Below are 22,869 nucleotides of genomic sequence, written 5' to 3' on the forward strand. Positions count from 1 at the left end.
ATGTTGCTAGCTCAGAAAAATACAGCAAAAACCCATCACAGCAAAGGGTGTGCTGTGCTGAGATATATTCCACAACAGTTTTGTACACTAAGGTAATAGAATTATGGGCCAGAAAGGGTGACATTGTTTGGCGATGGCCAAACGCAACATCTCCCGGGGTCACAATACACCGGAAAGCACACAAATGGGCCACCAATTGATTTTAAAAGACAATCCGGTATGTGTGAAACAAGTTCCTTAATTAGACTTCCATGTAGGCTTGACATGGTTGAAAGTGGCCATACAAGTCGGACTAAAGAAGGTCCCTGCAGCTCATCTTCCGTGGGCTGTTGAGTATGTGTAAAACAACACATGGCTCTGCTGCATCAGAGTATGTATTAGGGGCTACCACAACCTACAAACAAGACCCAAATGAAGGGTCAAATCATACAAAATACTTCAGTCCACTTGAATTTATCATAGGGTGGCAAGACTGTCTTCAAGAAGACCTTTCAATTAAGTACATTAATAAACATCCTCTTTAGGTCAGTACCGCAGAAGCTACTACTTATTTGATCTTCTTCTATAAATTATGGCGTACTGACTGTAATCGCTGGTTCTCTTCCAGGGGACCTTCATCAATAGTCCCAAGCACTGAATATGCCTGCCCTTTGTGCGGGGACCCTGTAGTACATTAAAAATATAAAAAATCATATATGTACCCAGACCTATATAATACCTATATAATTTGTAAGTCAATGCAGCCTTCAAGAAAAGCAAGGCTAACCAATGTTTCAGTCATCTGCTTTTTCTTTAATATACGTATACTGTTTTTAATTCTTGATTACACCCACATAGAATGAAAAAACAGGAGTACAAAGAGACACCTGAACTCTCTTTTATGAACTGCAATAGCTGCAATTTAACATAGCAGGCATTAAAAGCCCAAAGGTTGCATTGAAACCATAACAGCATAGAAAATGAAAGCATACTGGCACTGTGCCTTTAAGGCAACCTTGGCCCTAGCTTCCCATCATGCCTCAGGGGTGACAGGTGAGTTCTTTGAGGAGACCCAAAGATCAGGGTACACAGAGACGAACTAATGATTGATCATTTGCCCGGGGAGGTGGGTGGGTTGCTTATGGATTTAACGAGGATACCCCTGGAAGAGAACTAGGATTACAGGTAAGCAACGTATCCTTCTCTTCCAGGGGATCCTCATCAATAGTCATAAGCACTGAATCAAATAGCAAGCCCATCCTCCACCCCTGCGGACAAATGGTTTAGAATCAAGAACAACTGCCTTCTGCATTGGAATACATTTCTCAAAGAGGCCTGCCCTACTTGAGTGTCTGCTCTTGTATCTGAAGCGAGACAATAGTGTCTTGTGAATGTATGCACCAACCTCCAAGTGGTTGCTTTGCAGATCTCAATGGAGATCTCATCTCATGGAGAAAATGTGTTTGGGACCCCTTTTTTCTCGGTCCCCACTTGACGAATCATCCAGAAACATTTAAGGTGGATGCTGACCTGAGTGCCCCATTGGTTTTGAAAAATTTGCGAAGATTCGTCAAATGGCGCCAAAGATATTGGCAAAAGAAAAAATGTTTTTTGAATAGAAACAAGGTCCTAACGAACTGCTGGCAAACACCAGTAGGTAATATATGTTTCCATTATGCATGTAGTGTTCATGTTTTTGGGTACTTGTGGAATTCCAGAGGGTCCCATGTCTCTGAATCCTCAATGTATATTGGCGAGGTCAACAGTAATATATGTGAAACAATGAGGATTTCTGGAGGGGGCGTAGAGCCCATCTTGATTTTGTATTTATTACCCACTGGCAGTCACCAGTAGGTAGTTATAGTTAGGACCTAGTTTCTATTCAAAAAGCGTTTTTTTCTTTTGCCAATATCTTTGGCGCCATTTGACGAATCTTCGCAAATTTTTCAAAACCAATGGGGCACTCAGGTCAGCATCCGCCTTAAATGTTTCTGGATGATTCGTCAAGCGGCCATCGAGAAAAAAGGGGTCCCAAACACATTTTCTCCATGTTAATTTCCATAGGAATTTTTGGAACAGGCTAAAGCCCGAGCTGCAGAACGGAATTACACCAAATTTGGCAAAAAGGTAGCTCTTGGTTCAGAAAGTTACCTTTTTAGGTCGAGCCTATAGCGGCAGCGCACATGCGCTGCTCACTTTGCGAGGCTTGCAGTATTCAGTATAGAGTGGAAGCTCAGTGGAAGCTCTGCCCACTCCTCGCCCATCTTTTTTATTGGCTTAGTTCCTAAATGCTGCCTTCTGGTTGGTTTTAGGCTTGTTAGTCCCTTCTTATGATGGCCATGTTCCCATTTGTATCCTTCAATGGTGTTGTATGGTTGGTGGAGTCATTGTCGACATTTCTAAGTTAGCATGAGCTTCTCTGCCATGAGGCTGCTTTTGCACACGTTACTACATGATTTTATTTTGCAAGACTTTGTTTGTCTTTCACATGAGAACTGTCTGCTGTTCACATCCTCTGCTATTTTCTGGACTTTATTTTGCACATGATGTACAAGGTCGATAAACAATGCCCCTTGTTATTCTGTTCTAGTTAGTCCCTAGCACCTAGATATAACATGCTATACACAGCTGCACTACTGAAAGTCGCCTCCTTTAATATTACAGCATGCTGTAAACACACTTGGAGAGCGACCTTTAAAGAGAGAAGAGCTTTGCTGTTCCTATGATGTAAACCTATCATATAGGCTGCCAGGTATGGGGTCTGCTGACAAAGCCCAGAGGTCTTCTTTTTTTATAATAAACTATTTCCTAACACGGGGAGGGTGGCTAGGTTCTGTATTTCTTTTCCACTGTATTAATAAAATGACATCCCCTTTGTATTCTATGGAATTGTAACAATGCTATTAGTATTGTGTTTATGCATTTTGCTGCTAGTTATGGCTCGTGTACTGCACCATAGAGAACGTTTGTTAAAATAAACATTTTAAACTATATAGTGTCTCTGACTATTCTTATTGTGGACAAGTACGAGTGAGTGAGCAAAAGGGTTGTCTTGCGACCGCGATTCCTGAGAGAGTCAGGAGTGTTGTGTTCTGGGTTGTCTAATCATTTGTAGCTTTGTGATTATGTCAGAGAATGAATGAGACACTACAGCTAGTCGGTTTGGGGATTTTTGGTACTAGGGTGGTAGGAAGGTATAACCCCTATACACTGATGTTCTGTTTTCCTGTGCATAGTTCTGTAGATATGCAGAATCCCTGCAACAATGGCTACTGGCCCCTTTACTTTGAGTGTTGCATAGTATGCTTAATTTAGATTTAAAGTACTAGTTTCTTCCCATGCCCACCCGCAGTACGTTTTCAAAAGTAATATAGATTGCTGCCTATATGTCTGTTCTGTGGCTCTATAGAGCATGTGTTTATTTAAGACTGAGTTCTGTATTATTGTATATATTTGGCATGTTTGAGACAGTTTTCATAAATTATTTGAAGTCACGTGGCCTGCTGCCATTCACGTCACAAGCTGCACTGCTAAATTTCCTGTGAACCATGACAGCATCACACAAATTAGAACTCACAAAGAAGAATTTTGAAAAGTTGATATATGACGTACAGCACCAGCAGCAGAGCTGCGCGCGCTCCGTTCATGCACAGTTTTACTTTACAAGATACCGGGAAATACACGCACACGCGTCTCCACTCAGGACCATGACTGGGAAACTCTATTCATACTTCCCTTGCACACAGCAAGCAGCTGCACTTTAGGGCTCCAGACAGACATATGTTTTGCACTTGGTGTGTTCTGAGCCTTCCGTACAAAACCGAAAGAGCCCGCACACACAGGGAGGTGGAGACACAGGCACGCCCATCTGACAGAGGGAGAAAAAAAGAAAATAAGTTCATACTCTCTTCACTTCCGGGATCATGGCAGGAGCAGCAGCCGATTCTCACTTTGGGAATCACAAGAAAGACACAAGCTGTTCGATATTTTTGGAATATTTTAGTGATCCGGTGACCATTGATTGTGGGCACAACTTCTGCTGCTCCTGCATCACTCGCAGCTGGGAGGAAAGAGATGACAACTTACTGTGTCTGCAGTGCAGAGCAACATCTCTGGTAAGAATTCTCTAGCACTACAGGCAATTTGGAAACATTGTGGAAGTAGCAAATCAGCTCCATCGCCCCCCGGCGAAGCCCAGCCAGGACATCCTATGCGAGAAACATGAGGAAATGCTGCGACTGTTCTGTGAAGAAGATCAGAGGATGATATGCTGGGTTTGCCGAGAGTCCAAGAATCACAAAACTCACTTAGGCAAGTCCCATAGAGGAGGCTGCAGAGCAGTTCAATGTATGTGTGTGAGTAATCTGGGTTCACGGGGTCTTTCCTCCAAATGAATAAAAGAGACATCAAAACAACACTCCATATTTATGGATTATAAAGCACCCATTTGTTCCATGGAGACATTATACCTGTCAACCTCTCACTTTGAAAATGATGGTGTAGTCAGGCATTTAAGAGGGTGATCCCATTACGGTCAATAGGGAATTAGGACATTTTTGGATGGTGATGCAGGTTTGAAAGGTGGATGTCGGCACCATTAGTCTATGGAGCCATTTTCCTTTTTTTTTTTTTAATTGGGCTGTCCTTCCCCTCTTAAAATTTCATTTTATGCTGCCTCCCTGGTCCTAGCTCTCTGTTGTCCCTTCCTTGGGGCTTGGGAAAAGGCTGTTACAGAGAGGGAGACAGGCCCCAGGCTGGCACTAGCAAACCCAGAAAATAGACTACAGGGGAGTAGCAGTAAAACAGTTAGAGGTTGTCCACAAAGAAAGACATTGAATGAAAAGTGTAGAATGAAAACAAGTTGAAGACGTTAGAAGAGCAAAAAGGAAAATAAGGCAGTGGAGGTAAACAGAAGAATTACAGCAGGCTTGGAGATAGACAACAGAGGCAAAAAGAAAGAGGTGAGGGGTAGTAAACAGAAGGCAGCAGCTAGGGGAGTAATGGAGAAGTTAGGAAGAACACATAACCCCTTAACTGCTGGGTCTTCCCCCCACCAGTACTGAGCCCTTTTTTGGATATTTGGGGTAGTTCACGATTAGGCCTCTGTAACTTTTTGACCACATAAGGTATCCACGCAAAATTTGCGTCCTTTTCTTCCAACATCATGAGGATTCTAAAGCTACCCAGGGTTTGTGAATTTCCCTGGAGGGTACTCAGAAATTAGCCAAAATACAGGTACATTTTTCATTTTTTGGAAACATGGGAAAAAAGGGCTACAGATGAAAGCGTCTGTTTTTTTCCCTGCAAATGGTATCAAAGAAGGGGTTGTTGTGCTGAAATGACCATCTTCCCAGCTTTCAGGGACAAGCAGACTTTTGTCAGAAAACCAAAATTGTTTACTCAGTTTTGGCATTTTTCTGGGACCTAGCCTATTTTTGCTATTTTTTGTGCTTTCAAACTCTTTCCAGTTAATGGTAGAAATGGGTATGAAAGCATTAATGGATCCTGGAAGGATATACATTTTAGAAAAGTAGACAAACTTCTGAATTCATCAAGGGGTCATTTGTGTAGATACATCAAGGTTTCTTAATAGAAACTAACTGTTGAATATAGGAAAAATTGAAAATTAGTTTGAAAAAAACAGACATTTGTGTCAACGTTTTCACCTGTAACTTCTTCTAATTACAACTGCTGTTTGATAGCAATATACAAGTACATCTGCTGGACATTTCTGGTTGTGGGGATATATAGGACTTGTAGGTTCACCAAGAACCCGACGAACCGAGAGCCAATAACTGAGCAGCATCTTGCAATAGTTTTTTTTATGTACCGGGTATCTAGCAATTTTTCTGGGAAAATTTATACATGGAAAAATCGGTATAAAAGACACCTACATATTTCTGAAATTGGAACAAAATATAGAGTTTAGAAACAGTAGATATTTGCACATTTCCAAAATTGGGAGTACCCATACTAGCATGAGAATAATAGGTCATTTATCAAAATGACTTGTTTTTTATACATTGTCTTTCATTTGGAAGGCAGAAATGCCTTGAAAGTCAACAGATAATAACAGTTGCTCTACAATTCTGTGTTACCCTAAGTCTCCTGATAAAAATGGTACCTCATTTGCGTGGGTAGGCCTAATGCCCGCAACAGGAAACGGCTGAAAACGCAACGTGGACACACTTTATTATTTCAGTGAAAACTGACCCTTTTTTTTTTGCAAAGTGCTTAGCTGAGGATTTTGAAACTTAGCTCTGCCAGCACCTAGGGAAACCTATCAACCCTATACATTTTTAAAATCTAGACACGCAGGGGAATCCAGGATGGGGTGACTTGGCTGGCTCTCACCAGGTTCTGTTACATAGAATCTATTGCAAACCTAACAAATTGTCCCAAAAAACAAATTTTCCTCATATTTCTGTGGTGGAAAGTTCTGGAACCTGCGTGGATCCACAAAATTCCACCCACCCCGTATTCTCCAAAGTCTTACAAAAAAATGGTGCCTCATTTGTGTGGGAGGCCCAAGTACCCGCAACAGGAAATGGCCCAAAACACAACGTGGACACACAGCAATTTCAAAGTGAAAACAGACCCTTTTTTTGCATAGTGCCTAGCTGTAGATTTTGAACCCTAGCTCTGCCGCCACCTATGGAAACCGATCAAACCTATACATTTTTTAAAGCTAGACACCCAGGGAAATGTAGGATGGGGTGACTTGGCTGGTTTTCACCAGGTTCTGTCCCCCAGAATTCCTTGCAAACTTAAAAAATTGTCCAAAAAAACACATTTTCCTCACACTTCTGTGATGGAAACTTCTGGAACCTGCATGGATCCACAAAATTCCACATACCCCGCATTCGCCCAAATTATTCTGAGAAAAATGGTACCTCACTTGTGTGGGAGGCCCAAGTACCCGCAACAGGAAACGGCCCAAAACCCAACGTGGACACACCACATTTTCACAGTGAAAATTGACCTTTTTTTTGCAAAGTGCCTTGCTGTAGATTTTGAACCTTAGCTCTGCCAGCACCTAGGGAAACCTATCAAACCTATACATTTTTTAAATCTAGACATCCAGGGGAATCCAGGGTGGGCTGACTTGGTTGGCTCTCACCAGGTTTTGTTCCCCAGAATACCTTGCGAACCTAAAAAAAAACTGTCAAACAAACCACATTTTGCTCACATTTCTGTGGTGGAAACTTCTGGAACCTGCGTAGATCCACATAATTCCACCGACCCCGCGTTCCCGAAAGTCTTCTAAGAAAAATGGTACCTTACATGTGTGGGAGTCCCGAATGCTCGCAAGACGAAACGTCACAAAACCCAACTTGTACACACAGCATTTTAACAGTGAAAACAGACCCTTTTTTTGCATAGTGCCTAGCTGTAGATTTTGAACCCTAGCTCTGCCGGCACCTATGGAAACCCATCAAACCTATACATTTTTGAAAACTAGTCACACAGGGGAATCCAGGATGTGGTGCATTGGCTGGCTCTCACCAGGTTCTGCTACCCAGACTCCCTTGCAAACCTAAAAAATTGTCAAAAAACCCACATTTTCCTCACATTTCTGTGGTGGAAACTTCTGGAACAAGTGTGGATCAACAAAATTCCATGCACCACGCTTTCCCCATAGTCTTCTGAGAAAAATGGTACCTCACTTGTGTGGGAGGCCCAAGTACCCGCAACAGGAAACAGCCCAAAACGCAACATGGACACACCAAATTTTCACAGTGAAAATGGACCCTTTTTTTGCAATGTGCCTAGCTGTTGATTTTACACCCTAGCTCTACTGGCACCTAGGGTAACCTATCAAACCTATACATTTTTTATAACAAGACACCCAGGGAAAACCAGGATGGGGTGAGTTGGATGGCCTTCACCAGGTTCTGTTACCCAAAATCTCTTGAAAACCTAAACAAATTGTCAAAAAAACTATAATTTCCTCACATTTCTGTGGTGGAAACTGGTGGAACCTGCGTGGATCCACAAAATTCCATGCACCCAAGTTTTTGGCAAAGTCTTCTGAGAAAAATGGTACCTCACATGTGTGGGACGCCCAAGTACCCGCGGCAGGAAATGGCCCAAAACGCAACGTGGACACATTTTCACTGTGAAAACTGACGCTTTTTTTGCAAAGTGCCTAGCTGTAGATTTTGAAACTTAGCTCTGCCAGTACCTAGGGAAACCTATTGAACCTATACATTTTTAAAATATAGACACCCAGGGGAATCCAGGGTGGGGTGACTTGGTTGGCTCACAACAGGTTCTGTCACCCAGAATCCCTTGCGAACCTAAAAAGAACTGTCAAACAAATAACATTTTGCTCACATTTCTGTGGTGGAAACTTCTGGATCCTGCGTGGATCCACATAATTCCACTGACCCCGCGTCCCCCAAAGTCTACCAAGAAAAATGGTACCTTACATGTGTGGGAGGCCCAAATACTCACAAGAGGAAACGTCACAAAACCCAAACGTGTACACATAGCATTTTCACAGTGAAAACAGACCCTTTTTTTGCATAGTGCCTAGCTGTAGATTTTGAACCATAGCTCTGCCGGCACCTATGGAAAACGATCAAACCTATACATTTTTGAAAACTAGACACCCAGGGAAATCTAGAATGGGGTGACTTGGCTGGTTTTCACCAAGTTCTGTTCCCCAGAATCCCTTGCAAACCTAATGAATTGTCAAAAAAACCCATTTTCCTCACATTTCTGTGGTGGAAACTTTTGGAATCTGCGTGGATCCATAAAAGTCCACCCACCCCGCCATCCCCAAAGTCTTCCGAGAAAAATGGTACCTTAATTGTGTGGGAGGCCCATGTACCCACGTCAGGAAATGGCCCAAAACGCGTGGAAACAGCTCTGCAGGCACCTTAGCAAAGCTATCAAACCTGTACATTTTTTTAAACTAGACACCCAGGAGAATACAGGATGGGGTGAGTTAGTAGGCTGTCACCAGGTTCTGTTACCCAAAATCCATTGCAAACCTAAAAAATTGTCCCAAAAAAACAACTCCTCACATTTCTGTGGTGGAAACTGGTGGAACCGGCGTGGATCCACAAAATTCCACCCACCCCGGGTTCGGCAAAGTCTTCTGAGAAAAATGGTATTTCACTTGTGTGGGAGGCCCGAGTACTCGCAAGAGGAAATGGCCCAAAATGCAACGTGGACACACCACATTTTCACAGTGAAAACTGACTCTTTTTTTGCAAAGTGACTAGCTGTAGATTTTGAACCCTAGATCTGCGAGCACCAAGGGAAACCTATTAAACCTATACATTTTTAAAATCCAGACACCCAGGGGAATCCAGGATTGGGGTGACTTGGCTGGCTCACACCAGGTTCTGTTACCCAGAATCTATTGAAAACCTAAAAAAATTCCCCAAAAAGAAATTTTCCTCACATTTCTGTGGTGGAAAGTTCTGGAACCTGCATGGATCCACAAATTTGCACCGATTTCACATTCCCCAAAGTCATCCGAAAGAAATGGTACCTCACTTATGTGGGAGGCCCAAGTATGCGCGACAGGAAAAGGCCCAAAACTCAACGTGGACACACCACATTTTCACAGTGAAAACTGACCCTTTTTTGCAAAGTGCCTAGCTGTACATTTTGAACCCTAGCTCTGCCGGCACCAAGGGAAATCTATCAAACCTATACATTTTTAAAAACTAGACACCCCGGGCAATCCAGGATGGGGCGACTTTGCTGGCTCTCACCAGGTTCTGTTACCCAGAATCTATTGCAAACCTAAAAAATTGTCCCCCAAAAAATATTTACCTCACATTTCTGTGGTGGAAAGTTCTGGAACCTGCGTGGATCCATAAAATTCCACCTAAACCGCGATCCCCAAAGTCATCTGAGAAAAATGGTACCTCAATTGTCTGGGAGGCCCAAGTACCCGCGACAGAAAATGGCCCAAAACCTAAAGTGGACACACCACATTCTCAAAGTGAAAAAGGACCCTTTTTTGCAAAATGCCTAGCTGTAGATTTTGAACCCAAGCTCTGCCGGCACCTATGGAAACCTATCAAACCTAAAAAAAAATTTAAACTAGTCAACCCGGGAAATCCAGGATGGGGTGAATTTGCTGGCTCACACCAGGTTATTCTACCCAGAATCCCTTGCAAACCTAAAAAACAGTCAAAAAGCCCACATTTTCCTCACATTTCTGTGGTGGAAACTTCAGAAACCTGCGTGGATCCACACATTTCCACCCAGCCCGAGTTCGGCAAAGTCTTCTGAGAAAAATTATACCTCACTTGTGTGTGAGGCCCAAGTACCCACAAGAGGAAACGGCCCAAAACCTAACGTGGATTCACCACATTTTCACAGTGAAAATAGACCATTTTTTTGCATGGTGCCTAGCAGTAGATTTTGAACCCTAGCTCTGCAGGCACCTATGCAATCCGATCAAACCGATACATTTTTGAAAACTAGACACCCAGGGGGATCCAGGCTGAGGTGACTTGGCTGGCTGTCAAAAGGTTCTGTTACCCAAAATCCCTTGCAAACCTGAAAACTTGTGGAACCTGTGAGAATCCACATCATTCCACACACCCTGGTTCGGCAAAATCTTCTGAGAAAAATGGTACCTCACTTGTGCGGGAGGCCCAAGTATCCGCAACAGGAATTGGACAAAAACGCAACTTGGACACACCACATTTTCACAGTGAAAACGTACCTAGCAGTAGATTTTGAATCCTAGCTCTGCCAGCACCTAGGGAAACCGATCAAACCTATACATTTTTGAAAACTTGAAACCCAGGGGGATTAAGGATGGGGTGACTTGCCTGGCTGTCACCAGGTTCTGTTACCCAAAATCCCTTGCAAACCTGGAAACTTGTGGAACCTGCGTGGATCTGCAACATTCCACCCACCCCTGGTTCGGCAAAGTCTTCTAATTAAAATGGTACCTCACTTGTGTGGAAGGCCCAAGTACCCGCAACAGGAGTTGGCCAAAAACGCAACATCGACACACCACATTTTCACAGTGAAAACAGACCCTTTTTTTGCAAACTGCCTAGCTGTAGATTTTGAATCCTATCTCTGCCAGCACCTAGGAAAACCGATCAAACCTATACATTTTTAAAATCAAGACACCAAGGGAAATCCAGGATGGGGTGACTTGGCTGGCTCTCGCCAGGTTCTGTTATCTAGAATCCGTTGTAAACTTAAAAAATGGTCCAGAAAAACAATTTTTCCTCACATTTTTCTTGTGGAAAGTTCTGGAACCTGCGAGGATCCACACAATTACACCCAACCAGCATTCCCCAAAGTCCTCTGAGAAAAAGTGCACCTCACTTGTGTGGGAGGCCCAAGTACCCGCGACAGGAAATGGCCCAAAACGCAACGTGGACACACCACATTTTCACAGTGAAAACTGACCCTTTTTTTGCAAAGTGCATAGCTGTGGATTTTTAACCCTAGCTCTGCCAGCACCAAGGGAAACATATCAAACCTATACATTTTTAAAATCTAGACACCCAGGGGAATCCAGGATGGGGTAACTTGGCTGGCTCTCGCCAGGTTCTGTTACCCAGAATCTATTGAAAAACCAAAATATTGTCCCAAAAAATACATTTTCCCCACATTTCTGTGGTGGAAAGTTCTGGAACCTGCGTGGATCCACAAATTTCCACCCATCCCGCGTTACCCAAAGTCCTCTGATAGAAATGGTACCTCACTTGTGTAGCAGGCCCAAGTACGCACGTCAGGAAATGGCCCAAAACACAACGTGGACACACCACATTTTCACAGTGAAAATGGACCCTTTTTTTGCAAAGTGCCTAGCTGTAGATTTTGAACCCTAGCTCTGCCAGCACCTAGGGAAACCTAGCAAACCTATACATTTTTAAAAGCTAGACACCTAGGGCAATCCAGGATAAGGTGACTTGGCTGGCTCTCAGCAGGTTCTGTTACCCAAAATGCCTTGCAAACCTAAACATTTGTAAAAAAAACACATTTTCTTCACATTTCTGTGGTGGAAACTTCTGGAACCTGCGTGGAGCCACAAAATTCCACCCACTCCGCGTTCCCCAACGTATTCCAAGAAAAATGGTGCCTCACTTGTGTGGGAGGCCCAAGTACCCGTGACAGGAAACGGCCCAAAACGCAACATGGACACACCACATTTCAGAGTGAAAACTAACCCTTTTTTTGCAAAGTGCCTAGCTGTATATTTTGAACCCTAGCTCTGCTGGCACCTAGGGAAACCTATCAAACCTATACCTTTTTAAAAACTAGACACCCAGGGGAATCCAGATTGGGGGGACTTTGCTGGCTCTCACCAGGTTCTGTTACCCAGAATTCATAAGTTTTTTCCCCCAATAAACACATTTTCCTCACATTTCTGTGGTGGAAAGTTCTGGAACCTACGTGGATCCACAATAATCCCAAACCCTGTGTTCCCCAAAGTCTTCTGAAAAAAATGGTGTCTCACTTGTGTGGGACGCCCAAGTATCCGTGACAGGAAACGGCCCAAAACGCAAAGTGGACACACCACATTTCCACAGTGAAAACTGACCCTTTTTTTGCAAAGTGCCTAGCTGTAGATTTTGAACCCTAGCTCCACCAGCACCAAGGGAAACCAAGCAAACCTATACATTTTTGAAAACTAGTCACCCAGGGGAATCCAGGATTGGGTGAATTGGCTGACTCTCACCAGGTTCTGCTGCACAGAATCCCTTGCAAACCTAGAAAATTATCAAAAAACCCACATTTTCCTCAAATTTCTGTTATGGAAAGTTTTGGAACATGCGTGGATCCACAAAATTCCATGCTCCCCGCGTTCCCCAAAGTCTTCTGAGAAAAATGGTACTTCGCGACAGGAAACAACCCAAAACGCAACATAGACACACCACATTTCAGAGTGAAAACTAACCCTTTTTTTGCAAAGTGCCTAGCTGTATATTTTGAACCCTAGCTCTGCTGGCACCTAGGAAAACCCATCAAACCTATACATTTTTCAAAACTAGACAGCCAGGGAAATCCAGGATGGGGTGAATTGGCTTGCTCTCACCAGGTTCTGTTAGCTAGAATTCATATTTTTTTCCCAAAAAAACACATTTTCCTCACATTTCTGTGGTGGAAACTTGTGGAACCTGCGTGGATCCACAAAATTCCACCCACCCTGGGTTCGGCAAAGTCTAAAATGGTACCTCACTTGTGTGGGAGGTTTAAGTACCCGTGACAGGAAATGGCCCAAAACGCAATGTGGACACACCACATTTTTTGCAAAGTGCCTAGCTGTAGATTTTGAACTCTAGCTCTGCCAGCACGTAGGGAAACCTATACATTTTTTTAATATAGACACTCCGGGGAATCCAGGATGGGGTGACTTTGCTGGCTTTCTCCAGGTTCTGTTACCCAGAAACCCTTGCAAACCTAAAACATTGTCCAAAAAACACATTCTCCTCACATTTCTGTGGTGGAAAGTTCTGGAGCTTTCGTGGAGCCACAAAATTCCACCTACCCCGCGTTCCTCAAAGTCTTCTGAGAAAAATTGTACCTCACTTATGTGGGAGGCCCAAGTACCCGTGACAGAAACAGCCCAAAACGCAACATGAACACACCACATTTTCACAGTGAAAACCGACCCTTTTTTTTTGCAATGTGTCTAGCTGTAGATTTTGAACCCTATCTCTCCTGGCACCTAGGGAAACCTATCAAACCTATACATTTTTGAAAACTAGACACCAAGGGGAATCCAGGAAGGGGTGACTTGGCTGACTCTCATCAGGTTCTGTTACCCAGAATCCCCTACAAACCTAAAAAATTGTCCAAAAAAAACTAATTTTCCTCACATTCCTGGGGTGGAAAGTTCTGGAACCTACGTGGTTACAAAAAATTCCACGTAGCTTGCGTTCCCAAAAGTCTTCCAAGAAAAATTGTACCTCATGTGTGGGAGGTCCAAGTACCCGCGAGAGGAAACACCCAAAACCCAACGTGGACGCACCGCATTTTCACAGTGAAAACAGACCCTTTTTTTGCAATGTGCCTAGCTGTAGATTTTGCACCATAGCTCTGCCGGCACTTAGGGAACCTATCAAACCTATACATTTTTTTTAAACTAGACACCCAGGGGAATTCAGGATGGGGTGAGTTGGCTGGCTGTCACCAAGTTATGTTACCCAGAATCCCTTGCAAACCTAATAAATTGTAAAAAAAAAAGCCACATTTTCCTCACATTTCTGTGGTGAGAACCTGCGTGGATCCACAAAAGTCCAACCACCTCGCCATACCCAAGGTCTTCCGAGATAAATGGTACCTCACTTGTGTGGGAGGCCCAAGTGCCCGAGTCAGGAAATGTCCCAAAACGCAACCTGGAAACACCACATTTTCACAGTGAAAATAGACCCTTTTTTTGCAATGTGCCTAGCTGTAGATTTTGCACCATAGCTCTGCCGGCACTTAGGGAACCTATCAAACCTATAAATTTTTTTAAAACTAGACACCCAGGGCAATCCAGGATGGCGTGATTTGGCTGGCTGTCACCAAGTTCTGTTACCCAAAATCCCTTGCAAACCAAAAAAATGGTCAAAAATAACACATTTTCCTCACATTTCTGTGGTGGAAACTGGTGGAACCTGCGTGGATCCACAAAATTCCACCCACCCCGGGTTCAGCAAAGTCTTCTGAGAACAATTGTACCTCACTTGTGTGGGAGGCCCAAATACCCTTACAGGAAATGGCCCAAAACGCAATGTGGCCACACCACATTTTCACAGTGAAAACTGACCTTTGTTTTGTAAAATACCTAGCTCTAGATTTTGAACCCTAGCTCTGCCAGCACTTAGGGAAACCTATCAAACCTCTACATTTTTGAAAACTAGACACCTAGGGAAATCCATGATGGGGTGACATTGCTGGCTCTCACCAGGTTCTGTTACCCAGAAAACCTTGCAAAGCTAAAAAAAAACTGTCAAACAAACCACATTTTGCTCACATTTCTGTGGTGGAAACTTCTGGAAACTGCGTGGATCCACATAATTCCACAGACCCCGCGTTCCCGAAAGTCTTCCAAGGAAAATGGTACCTTACATGTGTGGGAGGACCATAAAATCGCAAGACGAAACGTCACAAAACCCAACGTGCACATTCAGCATTTTCACAGTGAAAAACAGACCCTTTTTTGCATAGTGCCTAGCTGTAGATTTTGAACCCTAGCTCTGCCGCCACCTATGGAAAACGATCAAACCTATACATTTTTTAAAGCTAGACATCCAGGGAAATGTAGGATGGGGTGACTTGGCTGGTTTTCACCAGGTTCTGTCCCCCAGAATTCCTTGCAAACTTAAAAAATTGTCCAAAAAACACATTTTCCTCGCACTTCTCTGATGGAAACTTCTGGAACCTGCTTGGATCCACAAAATTCCACATACCCTGCATTCACCCAAATTATTCTGAGAAAAATGGTACCTCACTTGTGTGGGAGGCCCCGCAGCAGGAAACGGCCCAAAACCCAACGTGGACACACCACATTTTCACAGTGAAAATTGATCTTTTTTTTGCAAAGTGCCTTGCTGTAGATTTTGAACCCTAGCTCTGCCGGCACTTATGGAAACCCATCAAACCTATACATTTTTGAAAACTAGTCACACAGGGGAATCCAGAATGTGGTGCATTGGCTGGCTCTCACCAGGTTCTGCTACCCAGACTCCCTTGCAAATCTAAAAAATTGTCAAAAAACCTACATTTTCCTCACATTTCTGTGGATGAAACTTCTGGAACCTGTGTGGATCCATAAAATTCCATGCACCCCGCGTTCCCCAAAGTCTTCTGAGAAAAATGGTACCTCACTTGTGTGGGATGCCCAAGTACCCGCGACAGGAAACAGCCCAAAACGCAACATGGACACACCAAATTTTCACAGTGAAAACGGACCCTTTTTTTGCAATGTGCCTAGCTGTAGATTTTCCACCCTAGCTCTGCTGGCACCTAGGGAAACCTATCAAACCTATACATTTTTTATAACAAGACACCCAGGGGAATCCAGGATGGGGTGAGTTGGATGGCCTTCACCAGGTTCTGTTACCCAAAATCTCTTGAAAACCTAAACAAATTGTTAGACCTGGCATCTTTTGGCGTGGTTACCCCTGACTTTTTGCCTCTACCACCTGTATTTTTGATGCTATGCTGGATGTCGTTTTTACTGGTAAAGATGCTTTGGGCACTTTGCCACTGCTGATCAGTGTCAAAGTGCAAGTGCTCCCTAGGGAAATTGTGATGTAACTGGCTATACATGTTTGGCATATTTGTTCTACCTGTAAGGCCCCAGTAAAGTGCACTGAGAGTGCCAGGGATGGTAGTACAAATGCTACTAGTGGACTGCAGCCCTGATTGTGCCACCCACAGGAGTAGCGCTAAAATGACGTCTTAGGCCTGTTTGCAGTGCCTATGTGCAGTCCAGGACTGCCATGTCGACCTGACCAGTGCACCCACTGACCAGGCCTTCTCCTTCCCTTTCTGTACATGTAAAGCATCCCTATGGTGGCCCTCGGTACCCCCCTGGGCTGGGTGCAGTGTATCTGAAAGGTAGGGCATGTACTGAGGTGTGTAACATGCACTGGTAGTGAATTACAGCCATTGTCGTTTTTCACTGCTGAGAGGCCATCTTGCCCGTAGGACAGAATGGGGGAGGCTGTTTACATGCCTATCTTCCCCTAAAAGCAAGATAGAAAATCCAAGTTTGGTATCTTTGTGTTCAGAATTTAATTATACATCTTTATAGAAAGATGTTTTTTTAAATTCACTGTGTGAAAAGAGCACTTTTTAGAAAGTAGCTATTCTCCTGTTTAACCTTCCTGTGTGCCTGTGTGCAGATTGGCGGACTGGTGTCATGTGATGGGCTAGGTGGCTCTAGGAGTCTGGATGAGTCAGCAGCAGGGTGAATAGGGAGATCTGCTCTAGATGGGTGGGAGGAGTAGCCCCTGGGTTTGAATAGGGCTGCCTCTGCCAGCACAATGCCGGCTCCACCCCCTGCTGGCCAGGCTGAGGACTCCGCCTCTGCCAGCACAAACAAGGCTCCACCTCCTGCTGAGCGTCTAACGACCCTGCCCCTCACTCTGAAAGGAACCAGGTGCTCCAGGGCAGAGCACACCCAGGAACCGGTTTGAGCAGGGGAATCCCCCCACTGAAACACAGACTTGGAGGGGTATAAGAAGAGGACCCCAGACACCTAAAACTTTAGATCACTAGCTGGAAGGAACTGAAGAGGAGAAGACTGCCTGCTTGCTGTTTTGCTTTGCTGCCAAGGAGAGAGGAAGGACTCTGCTGTATCCCCTTCTTTAGATTCTGATCTCCAAGGGCCTGAGGAGAGCTGGTTCCCTGTTAAGAAGTCCCAGGAACAAAAGGACTTCACCACCAGCTCCCCTGGAACTCTGCTGAGGGAGTTCTGTCCTGCCTTGGAGTGCTTGCCTAGTCTTGGGGCCTCAGGAGGTCGTTTTGCTGTGTTTGGGAGCTGGAAAGCCGAAAGCATGAACAAGAGTAACTGGTACCCATCGCATCATCCGTTTGAGGGTCGCATCATCCATTTGAGAGTCGCCTCATCCGGTTGAGAGTCGCAAGATCGAGAGTGCGAGGAGAATTTCATTGCGGCGTCATCACAGCACCCAGAGTCCCCGCATCACTGAGTGCGTCGAGCATCGTCCCGGTAAGCGAAGATTTCTGACACTGCGAAGGTCGTCGCAGAACCAGTTTGCGAGCCGCACCACTGCCGGTGCGTGAAAGTATCCAGTCACTGCGTGCATCGACGCAGAGTCCCGTCCCGTGGCGCATCGAGGGTTGCGGCGCCAGAAGTCCACGCTGCACCACGCAGCGCACCGCGCCGCATCCACGATCGTCGCACCGTACCTGTGCGTGAACCTTCCCCCTGAGAAACCTACGCAATGAAAGCCAAAGTCATCGCATCCTCCCCCTACAGATCAGAGCCGGTGCATCCACCTCTGCTGCGTGAAGCAGGGCTGCTGCAAAGCCTCCCCAAGGTCTCAGGAGTATCGCATCGCCTTTGCCATCTTCATTGTTATAGCTTTTGGGAACCTTAGTGCAACTACAGGTACTGTTGGGCACGAGAATGTCGCATTTTGTGCATTGAGAGTCACATTGTGCAGGACACTGATTTTTACATCCTGGAGTACTTTCTACAAACTCTTGAACTATCTTTAAAGTAACCTTTTTAAGTGTATGTTGGTTTTTCTGTAGTATCTGGTCTTGTGAAGTTTTTAGTAAAGATACCTTATTTTTCTAAAACTGGTGTAGAGTAAATCTGTGGTGTTTTCACTGTGTTACTGTGAGTGTTGGTACAAATACTTTACAAATTGCCTTTGATAGCCTAGACTGCTCAGGCCAAGCTACCTAGAGGGTGAGCAGGGGTTATCTTAACAGTGTATCCCCCTTTCCCTGACTAGAAGCAAGGGTCCCTACTTGGACAGTGGTACCTACCCTGCCAACTAGAGACCCCCAGATCTAACATTGGTGGTCAGCGGTGAGGATTGAACTTGTATTTGTACTTGACCCACAGTAATTGGTGTACATCACTAGGAGAGCAGACCATTACACAGCCACATACTGCTGATTGTTGATTTTTGGTTATATTTTTTGAGGTAACTCTTGAATTATCATGGCTCCAAGTGAGAAAGCAGCCAGTGTAGGAAGAGAGCTAGACTTCACCATTGAGGATTTGTTTTCATACAAGGTGGTGGAGCTCAAGCGGTTCTGTAAGGATTTTGGTTGTCCCATAAAAAGCAACTTCAGAAAGGAGGAGTTGCAGAAGGTTCTGAAAACCTGGTGGGAGGCTAAAGAGGCTGAGGGAGCAGGTGATAATAATGAAGGGAATGGGTTTGGGGCAAATGATTTTCCAGTGGGCAACCCCACCAGCGGGGCAGGGAGCCACCATTCCAGCAGGGGTCTCTCCCCAGCAGAGGAGTTACAAGAGAATCAAAGAATCAGAGAACATGAGCTGTAAGTAATGAAAATGAAAATGGAAATGGCAAAGGAGGAGAAGAAGAATGCCCTTGCTTTTGAGGAAAGAAAATTGCTTTTGGCTCATGAGTTGAGCATGAAGGAGCTGGAGATCAAAGCCAGAGAGGTGGAGACCGGCTCAAATGGTGGCAGCAAACAGTCAGTGAAGGGGGGTAAGGTATATATCCCCAAGGATGTGGTTCAGAGTTACAGAGTGAGTGATGATATCTATGGGTGGTTTTCTGCCTATGAGATTTCTTGTAAGATGCATAGAGTGCCTGAAGAAGATTGGGGTTCAGGTCTGTGGAAGCATTTTGAGGCCTCAGGGAGGAGTGCTCTAGAGCCCTTGGAAGCAGCAGGTAACCTGACCTATCCCCATATGAAGGAGGCCTTATGCCTCAGGTTTGGGTTAACCCCAGAACAGTACAGGGTACAGTTCAGGAACTCCAGGAGGGAGGGGTCCCAGACTTGGGTAGAATGTGTAAATCTGTTCGCACGTGCACTGGAAGGTTGGATAAAGGGCAGCAAGGTGAATGATTATAAGGGGTTGTTGAATTTGTTCATTTGGGAGCACTTGAGTAGTATATGTGTTCCAGAGCTGCGCCAGCATCATTTAGACCGCAAGCTTACTGATCCCCTTGAGCTTGCACAGGAGGCGGACCGCTGGGTCAGTACCAGGGTCCATAGGGGTTTTGGGTGTACCACAGCCAAAGGTGGGCAGGGTCCCCAGCAGAAGAGTGGGGGGACAAGGGTAACCAAAAGGAGTTCTCACAAGCGCCCAAAAACAGTTTCCAGGGTAACCAGTCCCAGCCCCTCAAGTCAAAACCCAAACCAACCTGGCCCCCTAAGGGCAGGTCGGATTACAGGGGTCCCATTAAGTGTTATCACTGTCAGGAATTGGGTCACAAACCCCCATGTGTCCCAAGAAATCCCAGGCACCCTCTGGTGCTCCAACACCGGGTATAGCTAGTGTAGCTTTTGGTGAGGATTAAATTTCTAGTGATTTGGAGGGATTAGCAGTTATGTCCCTTGTCTCTTTAGGAGACACAGAGATGGTCCAGGAAACCCCTGTGCCTGAAAACACTAAGAAGTACAGGCAGTGGGTGACCATCAATGGGAAGAGGGTGGAGGCTCTCAGGGACACTGGAGCCAGTGTGACTTCGGTCAGGTGTCAGTGGGTCCCTGAGGAGCTGATCATTCCCGATGTACTTCACCCTGTAGTGTCAGCTGACAACTCTGTGCGCCTTTGCAAGGTGGCACATGTTCCCTTTGAGTGGGGGGGGGTCTCAGGGCCTCTGAGAGTTGTTGTGAGTCAATCCATGCCCGTAGTCTGTCTGCTAGGTAATGACCTGGAGAGTTCCCCATGGAAGGAGGTGGAACACCAGGCTCATTTGGAGATGTTGGGTTTGCCTGAGTGGGTCTGTGTGACCACTCGGTCCATGGCAGCCAGACAGGGTTGCGAAGCAGACCTGGAGCCTGAAACAGTGGCCCAGGTCCTTGCCAGAAAGAGGAAGGGCAAGGGGTGTGGTGCGTCCACCCCCGCTGTTCCCACGGTCCAGGAAGGAGCAGACCCTGAGGGGGATGCCCTGGAGCCTAAAGGGGAACAGCTAGCTGAGCTGGGAGACATACCTGAGCTGACCCATTGGCAGCAAGAGGGTGGTCCCTCCAGAAAGGAGTTCTGCCAGGCGCAGAAGACATGCCCTACTCTTGAAGGTCTGTGGCACCAGGCTGCAGACCAGGCAGCAGGTGCTGATCCAAAGAGCTTCTTTCTCTACTGGGAGAATGACTTGTACAGTGAGCCTAGGTTTGCTGAGCCCAGTGGATCACATACCCTGGTGGTAACCGCAGGGTTCAGAGACTTCCTACTGGGTCTGGCTCACGACGTGCCTCTTGCAGGACATCTCGGGCAGGACAAGACCCGACAAAGGCTTTCCACCCACTTTTACCGGCCCGGGATGAAGACGGACGTTGGTTCCTTTTGTAGATCATCCCAGACTTGCCAGGCAAGTGGCAAGGCTGGAGGGAAGTGCAAAGCCCCTCTCCAGCCTTTTCCTGTGGTGAGCACCCCTTTCGAGCAGGTGGGGACAGATATTGTGGGGCCACTGGACCCCAGGACATCCTTGGCCAACAGGTTCATCCTGGTCCTGGTGGATCATGCCACCCAGTACCCGGAGGCTATCCCTCTCAGGACAACCACAGCCCCGGTGGTGGGCCGTGCGTTGATGGGGATCTTTTCCCGTGTGGGTTTCCCCAGAGAGGTGGTATCTGACCGGGGTACCAACTTCATCTCCAGGTATATGAAGTCTCTGTGGGAGGAGTGTGGGGTAACTTATAAGTTCACCACTCCTTACCACCCTCAAGGAAATGGGTTGGTTGAAAGGATCAACCGGACCCTGAAGGGCATGATCATGGGGCTGACAGAGCCCATGAGATGGAAGTGGGACATCTATTTGCCATGCCTATTATTTGCCTACAGGGAGGTACCACAAAAGTCTCTAGGGTTCAGTCCCTTTGAACTTTTGTACGGGCACCCTGTTAGAGGACCTCTCAGTCTGGTGAAGGAGGGTTGGGAGAAATCCCCTGGGAAAACCCCCCAGGATGTGTTCAGCTATGTGCTGGCCATCCGCAACCAGACACAGGGCTTCAGGACACTCGCTCAGGCGAACCTGGAAGCCAGCCAGGATGAGATGAAGAGATGGTATGACCAGCATACCACTCTGGTGGAGTTTCAACCTGGACAGATGGTGTGGGTGATGGCACCAGTGGAGCCTTGCATGCTCCAAGACAAGTGGACTGGGCCATATGAGGTGGTGGAGCGCAAGGGTGAAGTGACCTACCTGGTCAACTTGCGGTCTCCCAGGAACCCCATGAGGGTCCTACATTTGAACCACCTCAAGCCCCTTTTTGAAAGGTCTGAAGTAACAATGCTACTTGCTACAGGTGCAGGGAGGGAGGAGGATAGCGATCCTCTCCCTGACCTCTTGGAAGCTAAGAAGCAAGATTGGTCAGTGGATGGAGTGGTCCTCTCGCCCACCCTGACCCCAGAACAGCAGAGGGACTGTTGCCATGTGTTGGGTCAGTTTGCATCTCTGTTCTCCCTGACCCCAGGTATCACCATCTGGTGTGTCCATGATGTGGACATTGGAGATAGCATGCCTGTAAAACAAAAGTTTTACCGGGTGGCTGACAAGATCAGGGCCAGCATCAAGAAGGAGGTTTCTAAGATGTTGGAACTAGGGTGATTGAGCCCTCCAGCAGCCCCTGGGCTAGCCCAGTGGTACTTGTACCAAAAGCTGCTGCGCCAGGTGCCACTCCAGAACTTAGGTTTTGTGTGGACTACCGTGGGCTCAATGCGGTCACGAAGACTGACGCACACCCCATCCCCAGAGCTGATGAGCTTGTGGATCGGTTGGGAGCTGCCAACTGCCTCAGTACGGTTGATTTAACTTCTGGGTACTGGCAGATTGCCTTAACTGATGGGGCCAAAGAGAGGTCTGCGTTTTCAACGCCAGAGGGGCACTTCCAGTTCTGTGTCATGCCCTTTGGGTTGAAGAACGCCCCTGCCACATTCCAGAGACTGGTCAACCAGGTACTGTCCGGGCTGGAGCAAATCAGCGCCGCATATCTGGATGACATTGCTGTGTTCAGCTCCACTTGGGAAGAACACTTGCAACACCTCTGCGCAGTGTTGAAGGCTATGCAAAGTGCAGGCCTCACTATCAAGGCCAGTAAGTGCCAGATAGGGCAGGGTTCAGTGGTGTATTTGGGACACCAGGTAGGAAGCGGCCAGGTGGTGCCCCTACAAGCCAAGATAGGTACCATCCGGGCTTCGGAACCCCCCATGACCCAGACAGATGTGAGAGCCTTCTTAGGACTCACCGGGTACTATCGCTGTTTTGTCAAGGGGTATGGCACCAT

This window comes from Triturus cristatus, chromosome 8, assembly GCF_964204655.1.
Source record: "Triturus cristatus chromosome 8, aTriCri1.1, whole genome shotgun sequence".
NCBI lineage: Eukaryota > Metazoa > Chordata > Amphibia > Caudata > Salamandridae > Triturus > Triturus cristatus.